The 13,620-nt window shown below is 41.5% G+C and overlaps 1 long non-coding RNA gene across 1 annotated transcript in view; it reads left to right on the top strand.

Moving 5' to 3' along the window:
• Nucleotides 1-10,563, top strand: part of LOC306645060 — a 99,823-nt gene extending 89,260 nt beyond the window's left edge. Inside the window, exon 3 of the long non-coding RNA XR_013759526.1 lies at nt 1,920-10,563. This is a non-coding gene — a long non-coding RNA (uncharacterized lncRNA). The remainder of the gene's footprint in view (nt 1-1,919) is intronic.
• The last annotated feature ends 3,057 nt before the right edge of the window (nt 10,564-13,620 follow it).

Genomic DNA, 13,620 nt, shown 5'->3' with positions numbered 1-13,620 from the left:
TGGCTTAAAGAACAGAAATTTATCTCCTATGGTTCTGGAAGCTAGAAGTCTGAGATCAAGGTGTCAGTGGGTTAGTTTCTTCAGAGCTCTGCTCCTTGGCTTGTTGATGGCTGCCTTATTTCTGCATTCTCACATGGTCTTTCAGGACACATCCCTGATGTCCTAAACTATTCTTCTAAGGACACCAGTCAGATTGAACTAGGACCCACCTATGTGACCTCATCTACCTTGATTATCTCCTTAAAGGCCTTGTCTCCAAATACAGTCAGATTGTGAAGTGCTGGGTATTAGGACTTTAGCTTATGAATTTGGGGCTGATATCATGAAGCCCATAACAAAAGTATCTGTTAGGAACGGCTGGCGTCAGATGTATGTGGATGAAGTCAGAATCATAGGCAGTGCTCAGATCTTGAAAGACTTCTCATCAAGGTTAAGGAAAGGACACGCCACATTTAGGCTCTGCTGGCCCCTCAGGCTGTGGTGTGAAGGACAGTCTGGAAGAAGCCACATTGTGATGTGTCAAATGAGACACTGCTTTGAATTCTAGTTCTCTTTCACCACACCCCAAGGCTTATGTGGAGTTAAAGGGAGGCTATGATTCCCCAGTAGAAGAGGGTCAATGAGGACAAGGATGTCTGTGGCAGTAGGGGATGGGAGGTAGGGAGATGGGACAGCCACAGCCAAAAGTTTGCCTGGGAGCATCAGCCAGGCCAAAGATGCAGCAGCTCATACAAGTGAAGAAGCACCAGGCAGCAAGCAAAGCAGGCTCTGGTTTTTTCTTCTACCCAGAAGCCCCCACAAGAGTTCCTAACATAATCACATATCTTACTATCATATTTTGTAAATGAGAGAAGAGCCTCCCTTCCTTTCTCCTGCTAGGTAGAAGAACACAGTGGCTCATTGCTATTGACAGTCAGAGAACGAGGTAATTACCCCTCTCCATTTTTAGCTTCCAGCTCAAACTCAAGTATTTGGTGCAAAAAAGACACAGTGTGCTAAGACAGGGCAGCATGGCTTTGAGGAGTTCCATTTGGCTGGGAGGCTTGAGCCAGGGGCATCTCACTCTAATTTTGTTTCTGATGTAGCCATTTGGGTAGGTCACTTCGTGTCTCTGAGGCTTAGACTTCTCGTTCATAAAATGGGGATAATTATATTTAAATGACCAGCGCAGTAGTGAGGATCCAGTAAGAAAACCGACGAAGAGCCCTTCATAGTTGTTTAAGCATTAGATAAATATTCGTTCTTGGGAGAAACAAGTCAGCAGTTTTGATTCTCATCCCAGCTGTACACTTTTGTGGGGCCTTGAGCAAGGCATTTGCAAATCCTGCTTTGTGCCATTTTTGCCAAGTGGGAAGTGGTCTCTCCCTTTCTCGTTCCCCTTTGGCGGTTCTTCTTTTCTCTGATGATATAAGGCTTAATTGGACGGGGTTCTGAGCTGTTTGCCAGGAAGAGAGAAAGCGTGAAGTTATCATCTGGATGGGTATGGTAAGCACTAGATTCTCCTTCCTTGCTTTTGACAAACAGAGTGACAGCCCAGTGCTGTGTTTAAACAAGTTAATATGTATGTTCCTTGACATAAGGAAGCGCTCTAATCATGAAATACAGCTTGCATGTCATTTGGTTTTGAGATTTTATTGAGTACTACTAATCTTGACATATTTTGGTTGGCACCACATTCTTGGTATAGTGGGTTAGCGGTTGAATAGTTTGCAGACTTTGTGAAACAAAATCCTCATTTAATGGTTTAGTTTGGCTACATTTTGAAAATATACAAAAACATAATGTGCATTCATTTTATAGGGATATTTTTCGACTCGTGGCTTTACTGTTTTGTCATTTTTCCTTTTTCTCATTTGCCCTTTCTTTTCTCTGTTTCTCTCTCTCTCTGTCTCCTTTTTCTCTCTCTGTGTGTCTTCCAGTTGCTGTAGCCTACAAAGAAAGTGTCAGAGAAAGGCAGCTGTGAACTGATTGAACTGCAGGCAGAAGAAGCTTCTTTGTTTTGCCTGATGTCAAGAATATATTTACATGTTGGCCTGATGCTCTAAACTTTTGCTTGTGAGCACAGGGCTTTGGGATCTCCGAAGGCTACTGTGCCACCATGCCAAGCAGTGAAAAGTCTAATGTGCCCCAATGGAAGCACCTGAACCAGATGGGCAACAAGACTTCAGTCATCACCAGCTCCCAAGTCACCAAACTCCATGACATCATGCCCGGGCACGACAAGTCAACAGGCCTGACTCCTGTCTCAGGCCTTCTTCCCTCCTTTCTCCCTCTGCTCTCCTTTCCCCTGCCTCTTCCTGTTCCTAACCCAGGGACAATATTTAGAAAGCAGAGCCAGTTCGGGCAGCCCTCTCAATTACTTTGACTGGAACCTTCCTGAGTACATTTTGCTATCTCTTTGTGATGTAAACAGGGGCACTCACAGTTGGCAGGGGAAGCTCTTTCTGCTTTAATGACACAGGCATAATTATAGTCCCAGGGTCTGGAAAAAGCACAGAGTTCTTCGGAAAACTTCACAGAGATTTTTCTGTTATGACATAGTTTATCTGGGGGGACAACAACAAAACATAGTAAGGCAAAAGGCATTTCCAAAGAGGAAATAATAAAACGATTCATGCTAGCGTTCCAATCCGTACTGAATGGATGACAAAATCAGAGGAGACTTTATTTTTTTTTGGGGGGGGGAGGGGGAGGTTGTCTCGAAAATGTTGGACTCATGGATAGTGGTGGGAAAAATCTAGATAAATCCTAATGAATGGATGTGGGTAGAAAAGAATATGAAAATAAATATTTTTACTCGGGAAAACAGTGATAAAGCATTCCTCTGAATCCCACTGAATTTGTGAGTGCCCTAGCTCCCTCACTCCCATCCTGGGGATCATGCACAATGATCCCACCACAGTAATAGTAGTCTGGCCTCAACTTGAGTCATAAAATTCCCTCTGCCCCCAGATGTTCAGTAAGGGGCACTTCGTTACTCCGCTGATGTAGCGAGAAATCACAGAACTGCCAGGGTAATGGAGAGAACAGTGACAGAGGTGGAGAGAGAGGGCTGTTTCTCTGTTATGAAAAGTGTTTTTATAGGTAATTCTGATGTACAGTGGATATTAAATAGAGCAACTAAAAGATGTTTTATTTTAGATTAGTGCTACAGTGATATTTTCCCCATGGCACTAATAATCCGGCAGCTTTCAAAAGCCTATTTCCCTTCCCAGTATCTCACATACTCTGAGCTCTGTCCTGGAATCAGGGTAAGCCATTGCCTTGACAATTCTTTCTTAGAAAAGGAGAGACTCACCTTTATAGATGATGCATGTGGTATTTAGAAAGGAGAGGCATCGTGCTTTTATTTATTTATTTTCGATAGGAAGTAAAATATTAAATAAATGCTACCTTTGCTATTTAGAGATACAGGGGCAACCTGGGTTAAAAGATGGCATTCGACATGGGCTTTTTGTAATTGAGCGATCATTTAAAAAGCCCCTTGGTGCACGTGTGCTCTTTTGGAATCCAGGGGCGCACCCGTTCGGCCTAACATCCCGGGTGTCTGCAGCACGCAGGATGGACAATCCTTGTTTAATTGTGTTCTTCTTACATACTTCAAGGGCTGTGACAGCAACAACAGAGGCCTGTTGTTGAAACCACATCGTTTCCATCACAGTGGGGAAAAAAAGAAGGTCATTGTGGGCTTGCAGCGCTGTTAAGGTTTTGAGCTGCCCCAATTATTTTATTCATGTTAAAATTTAAGGAGATGAGAAACATATTGATGAGAGGACAGAAGTTAATTTACATCTGCCCCTTCCCCCTCTGCAACATTTAAATGCCTGTCTCTCTCCCACCCCTTTTAGCTGAAGGGGCAGTCCTTTCTGCCAAGCCCCCTCCCCCTCTACTGTTTTTTTTTTTTTTTTCAATTTGTTAAGATGCTGAAATCTGCTTTGTGTGATTTATGAAGGAACTTGAAGCGATTAGTTTCACAGTGCATGAAAATTCCTCAGGTTCAGGGGGGATGGCCAATCTGTTACACTGTTTGCCGTGGACTGGATGGGAACTTGAGCAGCTCGGAGCCATAAGGAGATTGTGTTGAGTTATTAAACACTTGTGGTAAAGCTGCTTATTGTTAATTCCCTGATGTCCTGCTGAAGCGATAGGATAAAATCAGATCGGATTAGATCAAAGAGCCTGGGAGCCAGCCTTTGGAGCAGATTCATTTAGTCAATAAAGAGACCTCCTGAGAGAGGGGGAGAGAATCTGGGCAGTGTTGGTAGCCCAGGGATTAAGATGGGGGGTGGTGGGAAAGAAACAACAGTTTATACGTATGTATTTCCCCTATTTCCCCTTCTTTGGAGTGTAATTCTCCTCTCAAACACTTTAGCCACTCTCACCAAAGGGTATAACCATTTCTTTAAGATTTCATTACTCCCATATTCTATTACTCCAATAATGCCACTATAAACCAGGAGGTTAGTTTAAAAAACAAACAAAACAAAACAACCTCTGTTCTATAAAAGGCATTTCCACAAAAGCAATTTAGGCTTAAATGATTCCCCAAGAAACATTAATCCCTTATGAGTTAATCTGCAAAATTTCCTATTGTCCCTTTGTGAGGCGAAATAATGCAGAAACACCAAAAGGCCAAAGTCTAGCTCCACCCCCTCTTTGTAATCTCCCCATGCCCACCTTCCAACCCCCGCCAATAATTATAGAGCATTGTGTATTAAGAGGTATGATGTGGCTCCCTTCATCCATGATTAACACTTAAGCCGAAGCCTTTTCATTCATCTCTTAGCCCTACCCAACCCTGCTAAAATGCGGACTTGCCAATAAGGAAGTGACACCCATTAGAAAGTTAACCATGGAAAATGAGGGAAAAAATGAAGGATAGAGCAAATTAAGAATGCGAGTCCCTCAATGGTTATTGACCTTAATAGCGTTATAAAAATGATGTCGGCTTTTACCAGGAATAATTTATATTCTGAATTAAATAAGGATACGTATCTATAAATCCATTCTATAAAACTTAATTTTCCATCTAGATATGCTGATTACTCTGGGCCGGCATACCTTTACCGGTTGTTAATTACTGCGGGATGGTTTAACACTATTTTCCAAATCAGCATGCATGCATAAAATGACTGCAATCCAATTTGACACATTATTAGTGATGATTATTGTCATAGATAAATTAGATTGAACAGAAAATAACCTTCATCCTTAGCATGTTTTAGCTCTCAGAATTAATGTGATTTGGTGAACACATATAAATAAAAATCTGATGAGTCCCTGCTGACTACAGGGCCTGCTGGTGCTGAAGTATATCAATTTCATGCAGATGATGAATTCCTTAAGCATTCAATGATAATCATGCTTGATTTGACAAGACTTTCTCATGCTATTTTAGGGCCTTAATTTTCTGTGAAGTTCTGTCAAGTGCTCATCAAGCACCCACTTATCTCCGTATCTTAACCTGGCAGCCAATCACAAGGTTGCCTAACAGTACAGCTACGGAGTGCCAGCCCATTAATATTCAAGTCATGTGACTGTCCAAGGAGAGAAACCAATCAATGGCTGATTAACATTCAGGTCACATGACTCCTGAGGAGAGTAAATGAGTTACACAGTAAGACATCAAACAAATTTTCATCTTGAAAGAGTGATTGCTTTTTCTGCTGCTGTGATGTTTGTCAAATTCGCTCTAGCCTTGTCCAATTAAGCTCCATGAGCTGAATTAATAATGAAGAGATGTAAGCACCGTGCCAGCATGAGAGCTGGGAGCAGTGCTACGGAATAAGAACTGCTAAAAAAAAAATTCTTAGAATGATTGAAAAATCACATCTGGATAACTGGAATAATTGCTTTTGCAATCTTGATGCTGTTTTGTAATCTCCAGTGCAAAGTGTGAAGCCAGAGTATGCTGGGATGTGGCACTGAGCTGGTGTTAGACTTCAAAGAAGAATGTGGCTTTGAGTTTAGAATGATTTTAAAGGCATTATACAAATACATGTTAATTGGATTATTGTTTTTGACTCTAGTAATGAATTTCATTTGCACACTCAATTATGTTCTGGGGCCTCCTAGAGGTAGGATCTCTCAGAATCGTTTCACCTCTCAGAAGAAGGTAAGGAGATTATTCTGTATTTTCATCTCCTGGGTGAAGAAAGGACTGGACCAAGTACCTTAGAGAGAATTTGTGTGTTGTTGTGTATTGGGGTGTATGGATTTGTATTGTTCATTTTATTAATCCCAGAGGTCGGTAAATTAAATTCACTGAATTATTTCAAAATGCACATGTGAACCCAATGAGAATGTTTAGAAAAAGGCAGATGCTCTCTTGCTGTTGATAGCCAATGATAGCTTTCTTGGAGTTGCAGAGAAAGTTCTATTCAGTCACCAAGTCAATTGCAATCCAGCACAGATGCGCTATTAAATTCAGGTGACATGTTTAGAATAGAGACCCTATGACTAATAAAGCTTTCATTTCTTCCCTGAAGGGAGTGAGACTTGACTAATGGTTTATTGGCATTATCAAAAAGTGTCAAATCCCACTTAATAAGTTCCAGCATGAAATTAGCTAAATTCCCAAAGGCCTTTCTAAAACAATATAGTCAAATAAAAGGTGTTGGGTGTGCTGGAAAGAGTGTTAAAACTAGTTACTTGGAAGTGAGGAGAAATAAATCTAACTGTAGGCAGGAGGCAATGTTTATGTATACAGTTAATAACCTTCTTAATGGGACTTCTTGGCTTGGTGATTCCTGAACGTGGATGAAAGTGAGATGTGGAACACAGGGTAGGCGAAGGGCCATAAGTCAATTCCCAGCACCGTTAGTCAAGGATAGAAATCGTACAGAGAGAAGCAATGGATTTAAAAGCCCCAGCAAGCAGAGAGAGTAGGAGAGATGAATTGTGCATTTGGATTGGGAGAGAACAGAGCTGGACCATCATAATGTAATTAAAACCGACTTAGTCCAAAGAACAAGGGATTCCACCATTCCCTGAGAGTCATTTTCTCAGGGAGCTTGAGGCCTGAGAGAGGGCATATTATAGAAATGGTGTTTGTTTGTTTTTATAAAAGCAAAAGTTGGGATCCCAGCCACCAAGGTTCAAATCCAATTTCAGAGACTTATGAAAACTCAGCTCTGAGTTGATCTGAAAAGACCCACGGTACCCAAGGTAATGCCAGTTTACCAGATATTCTTCTCCTGAAGATTTTGCCCCAGGACTTGCTTTGCTGCAGAGTTGCAGCCTGGAGTTCTGCTTACATTCAGCTCACATACGATGGAGCCCCTTCCTACAAGTACCCCCAACTTCCTGACACTTGAGAGCCACGGAATGGAATGGAAGGTGGCTCCAGTTGTCCTCGGTCAGCTTTCCTGGGCTCTGAATAAAAGACTATTCCAGTTTCTGCATAACTTTACATAATTAATAGTTTTCCATGCAAACTATTGTTTGCCTTAATTGTTGTTTCAACAGCTGTTTTCATTAAATTGTAAAGCCCGCTGTGTCTAATCCTTTGAGCCCCGCTATTGATAACAAGAACGGCTCTGAAGCTTGCTCTGGAGGAAGAGTTCCTGCCAAGCTGGAAAACCGTCCTGAAGTTACTTGAAAACTCAGGCCTACAGTGGGGCTGGTTGTGTAGCTAATCCATTAGGCTTTTCAAAAGAGCCATGCTCTGTACCCTTATGGCCAAATTGACCCAACAACCAATCAATGCCTTTATTTGCTGAGTGGCTGCCCCTGAAGGGTCTTATAGCCGGGTCCAAGTTGTAATCAAAGCCTCCATCAGTACTGGGGCCCTGATGACATAAATGGCCAAACTTTCAACACGGCTGGCTAGAGTCCAGTCACACCATTTTGAAGATACAAAGAGGCTGTGTTGCACGGTGGAATTCATTTTCTTGTTTACTTCCTCCAGCAACAAGAGCATCATCAGCACGCTCAGTGCATCGGATCAGACCGCGGAGCTGTTGACAGAAGCTTGGCGAGGTTTGCCAGCTTTCCACATGAAACGCTGGCTTTCTTCTCATACACCCCCTACCGTTTGTGTCTCTGCCAATTGTAGCACATCAGAGCGGCCATTGAGATAATGACCGTGAAGTCTCATGATACACTTTGATGAAGTGTAACATTTTTTAAAGGATTTTTGTCTGTGCCAAAATGATCGACGCAGCTGACTAAAAATCGCCCCATCAAAATCAAGGCTGATGAACAGCAGGCAGAGGCATGAGTCTCCCCAGAGAAGATGGGGAGGGGGGATTTGCAGCCAAAGTGTCTATCTTTGCTTGTCTTATGTGCACCATAGAGTCCTGTTTTAAGAAGTCGTCTTTGTTTCAGATGAATATATGCCAGGTTGCTGATACTTCAGGCTTCAACATTTTTTAATTCTTTTTTTTTTTTTTCCTCCTATCAAACCCCAGAAGATGTAGGTAATGATTCCTGTCTGACAGTTCCCTACTAATGCTTTCGAAAACATGTTGTTAATAACTTCATCTTGATTGGGGAAAGCATCCTGGGCATTTCCTAGATTTTCAGTCAGAGGCTGACCCTAGATTAGTGTCTAGGTAACTTTGGATTAGTCTAGTTTGGCTAGAATTGAGGAAAAAGTTACACAAAAGTGGTTCTGAGCCAATGAAAAATAAAATTAAGCTGCTGTGAGCTTCTTTGGAAGAATAATGATGTGTTTTTAAATTATTGCCTGAGCTGCTGTGATTATCATTCATTTCATACCTGCTGTCGCTCAGGGATAGCACCAGGTGAAGTGAGTTAGGTATTCACCTTGAGTCTCTGATCCTCAGAGTGGCTCCATTTCATAAGTGAGGAAGCCAAGGTCCAGGGGAGGAAGCTCAGTGCTGGAGATGTTAAGTAACTTGACCAAAGCCAAAGAGTTGGGAAGTGGGGAAGGCAGGGTCTGACCAGTGCTCTTGCTTATGAGATCTGTTCCCTTTCTGCCTGTGGTCACCGTTTCCATTGTACACTTGACGTGGCTTATTAAATGGTTCTCAGTGGGAGAAGAGAAAACAATTTGTGGTTGAATTGATAAAGGCAAAGGATAAAATGGATTTACAGTTTGCCATTCTTACCTCTCAATCTTTTCGAGGAAGACATTAGCGATGTGGTTTCCTCTCCTACAAGTTAACAAATGTATGCTCACTTTCCTCATTCGATGACGTGATGTTTGAGTTTCCCAGAATCCCTCACAGAACCAAAAGCTTAAAGTTTTGAGAGTTCATAAAGTACAAACTAACACCTTTTATTTCCACTGAATCTAAGATGATTAGGAAACTAACCGAATCGGTCCAAATTGACAAAAAGATCCATTTGTCTCTTTCCAAATAGTCTGTAGTTCCAAGCCATTGCATAAGATGCTTAATAAGTTTGTATTTCTCAAAGTGTGGTCCCAGGATCCAGGTCACCATCTGAAATGTAAAACCCTCCCCTAAGACTTCCTGAATTATAAACTCTGGAAGTGGGACCCAGCCATCTTTTAACAAACACCAGGTTTTAACGACATTAGCTTTGACTGTGAGAGAAGTTTCAGCCAGAGTTTGGCTAACCTGTCTCCATCTGCAGTTTTCCCTATTATCCAAGGTTAAAGCTCAGGGCAGGTCTCCCCCTTGGAAGGAAGTGGGGACTATAAATTCTAGGACTTCTCAGAATGGCAAAATTAGGGGGACGCCTGGGCTTAAGTAAATTTACGCAGAAATCACAAGTGCAAAGGAGGTTGACTTTAGAATCTTTGCCTCTATATAAAAAGAATCTATATTTTCGAGACTAGCAATATATATCAGAACAGGGTTGTGGGTGGTGAATTGGGGGAAAAGGGAGTGTAAAGGAAGTTGGGGTAAGGGAATGATGATAAAAATGCTTGTATTTGAACTTGCAAATAAGATCCCCTTGGGCTTTTAAAAATTCTTCATACTGTTTCCCTAAGTACAGTCAAATAAAAGGTGATAAAAGGTGACAACAGAATAAAGACACCAAGCTAATTTTGGGCACACTTTGCAGGGAATAAACTATAGGATTTCACCACTCTCTCTCCAAAGAAAGCATATTTCTGGAGTCAAGATGGGTGCGTCCCAGTTTGCACTTAGATTTAATTTTATTAATTATTTGAATTTTAAAAGGGAACAGCACCCCAAATCGCAGTTTAGAAGAGAAGTTCACAAAGCTAAATTTGTGCATGAAAACCATCCTAAAAGAAAAAGGACAAGGGAGGCTTAGAAATGCAGGCGTGTATCTTGGGTTTCTCATCACGTGAGAGCCAGGCAGGAATTACAGATCTCCATTTGCACAAGGAAACTTGCCTAATGGACCCAGAGGTTTTCTAGAATTCTCTCAGTCTCCCTTCTGTACCAAAGTATGGGCATATGCATTTTCTAAAGGGTGAGTATTCTATTGGGAGAGTCATCAGCAACTCCTTAGCTCATTTCAAGTAGAAAGCACTTAGATGCCAAAGGAAAAGGGCTCTAGTATATTTCGTTCAGAGCCCTGGAGTGCGGGAAACACATAAATTCATCTGGTTTTAAGGTAAGTTCTTACTCTCAGTAAGAGCCCATTCCCTACCTTCACTCTCCTCATTTGTCAATCATGGTTTACCTTCTCTAAAACTCTCTAAGAACCACAAGTTTATTGTTTGGGGGTTCATTAGGTATAGACTAACATCTTTGTTTTTACCAAATCTAAGAGGATCAGGAAGCAACTGAATTAGTCCAATTTGCAAATACAAAGACTCTTCCATTTGTTTCCAAATATTCTCTACTGCTGAACCTTTGCTTAAGTGTGTATTCTCGCACTTTACTAATTTCCAAAGTTTATAAAGAACTTAAAAAACTTTACACCACAAATACAAAGAACCCAATTAATAAATGGGCTAAGGAACTGAGCAGACACTTCACAGAAGAAGATATACAGGTGATCAACTAATATATGAAGAAGTGCTCATCATCCCTAGTAATTAGAGAAATGCAAATTAAAATCACCCTAAGATTTCATCTATCTGCAATTAGAATGGCTGTTATCAAGAACACAAGCAACAATAAGTGTTGATGTGGATGTGGGGAAAAAGGCACACTCATACATTGCTTGGTGGAGTTGCAAATTGGTGCAGCCACTCTGGAAAGCAGTATGGAGATTCCTCAGAAAACTTGGAATGGACCCACCATTTGACCCAGCTATCCCATTCCTTGGTTTATACCCAAAGGACTTAAAATCAGCATATCACAGTGATGCAGCCACATCAATGTTCATAGCAGTTCAATTCACAATAGCCAGATTGTGGAACCAACCTAGATGTCCTTCAATTGATGAATGGATAAAGAAACTGTGGTATATATACACAAGGGAATATTACTTGACCATAAAGAAGAATAAAATTATGGCATTTGCTGGTAAATGAATGAAGCTGGAAAATAGGCCAAGACCAAAAAACCAAAGGCCCAATGTTTTCTCTGTTAAGTGGATGATATATAATGAGGGGTGGGTGGCAGAGGGAAAGGAAGAATGAAAGAACTTTGGATGGTGTAGAGAAAAATGGAGTGGGAGGGGGTGGGGGACAGAAAACTAGTAGAATGAAACAGTGTTCCCTATGTGTATTTATGATTACGTGAATGATGTGAATGTACATTGTGTACAACCATAGAAATAAAAAGTTATACCCCATTTGTATACAATGAATCAAAATGCAGTCTGTAAAAATAAAAAGAGTTTTAATAAAAAAAAAAAAAGGTGTGTATTTCTCAAAGTGCTGTCCTGGAACCAGGTCCATTTGAACCAGCAGCATTTGAAATGTAAATCCTTCCCCAGACTTACTGAATTAGACACTCTGGAAGTGGGGCCCAGCCATCTGTGTTTAACCAGCCCTCCAGTGATTTTGATGCTCCCTCAAATCTCAAACCATTTGCTCAAGTTGTCCTGGCTGCCCAAAATTCCCTTTTTGAGGTCCATTCAAGACCTGATTCAAATTTTACTTTCTCCAGGAAGACTTCCTGGGATCTCCTAAATAAAATTCAGTTGTCCTTTCCCACCCTCTCAGAGCATCTCCCCTTTACTGTTGTTTAAGAACTTGTTATGGGGGACTTGGGGTTGTAGCTCAGTGGTAGAGTGCTTGCCTAGCACGTGTGAGGCACTGGTTTCAATCTTTAGCACCACAAAAAAATAAACAAAAAAAAAAAGGCATGCTGTCCATTTACAACTACCAAAAAAATTAAAAAAAAAAAAAAAAAAAAAAAAAAACTTTTTATAACAATTCCTTGCACTTTTTGTCTCCATGTCTTTGTCCAAGATGTGCAGCGTGCCTGGGTGCAGCCGGCAGTCACTGACATGGCTCCCAATGATCCCCACTGATTGTTTCCACAGTCCCTATGTTCCCCTCCCCATGAGTGTGGGTTGGACTTATTGACTTTTACGGCAGATGTGAGGGGATGTCAATTTTGAGATAAGGTTACAAAAAGACTGACTCCCATTTTGGTCATGCTCTCTCGTGGGCCGTGTTCTCTTGCTTTTCTTTCCTTTCCCCCTCTCTGTCTCCCTACTTACCTTTGCATCACTCTCAGTCCAGTCAGCAGGTAAACCAGCCCAGGCAATCCTGCTAGAGAAGTTCTGGGGAATGAGAGGCCATGCGGAGAAGCATGGAGGCCATTGTGTGCAAGGGTGCATGTGAGTGAATTTCTCAGTAGATCTGTTCCACATTTAATCTTGAAATGACCTCAGCTGCATTAGGGATGTGACTCAGCCATAGAGTGCTTGCCGAGCATGCGTGAAGCCCTTGGTTCTTTCTCCAGCATGGCATAAAAGCTCACTGCTCACTAAGCCCCACTGTGCCCACCTGTAATCCCAGCAACTCAGGAGTCTGAGGCAGGAGACTCTCAAGTTTGAGGTCAGCCTTAACAACTTAGTGAGACCCTGTCTCAAAACAAAATATAAAAGGACTGGGGCATGGCTCAGTGGCCAAGCACCCCTGGGTTCAATCTGCAGTAACAAAAAGAAGAAAGAAAAAACATGGAAAAGGCAAAGGAGTGACCTTAGCTCCTGCCACACCTTGGTATGTGCAACCTTCAGTGATCCCGAGCTAGATCCACCTTGAAACCTGCTTCTCTATCCCTTTGCCCTTGAAATCATAAGATACAAATATTGATTGCTTTAAGTTGCTAAGTTTGGGGTGATTTGTTATGCAGCAAAACACACGGGGCTTGCATGTTTCTGTATTCTCCAAAGCTCATCATGGGATGCCTGTCTCCCAATAGGAGTTATTATATGGTTGTTGAGGAATTTTGCCTTGAGAAATTTTCAAGAGTAGCTAATATCTAGGTTTAAAAGAGATGCATTCACTGTAGGTTCCAGGAAAAATATGCCAGAATAATTATGGGAATAGAACAAAAGGGTGGGGCCTAAGGGGCCTAAGGGAGTGAAAGGAAGAAGGGAGAATGTGATAAGTTTGAGGAAAACTGTCATTAGGCTTCTAAACTTTTTTCTTTGAGTTTTCTTGCAGTTGCACAGCTCAAACTTATCAAATAAGAGAATTTTTATTTTACCATTTGAAGAGAATTGAGGCTCTGTTACCCAAATAAATATCTCCAGTTCAGAGAAAGTCCCAAAGTTCTAAAATGTCATTGAGAGCCTACCATTTGA

Source organism: Sciurus vulgaris (assembly GCF_902686455.1).
Source record: "Sciurus vulgaris genome assembly, chromosome: 15".
In the NCBI taxonomy this organism is placed as follows: Eukaryota; Metazoa; Chordata; class Mammalia; order Rodentia; family Sciuridae; genus Sciurus; species Sciurus vulgaris.
This window is presented reverse-complemented; position numbering and strand designations above follow the sequence as displayed.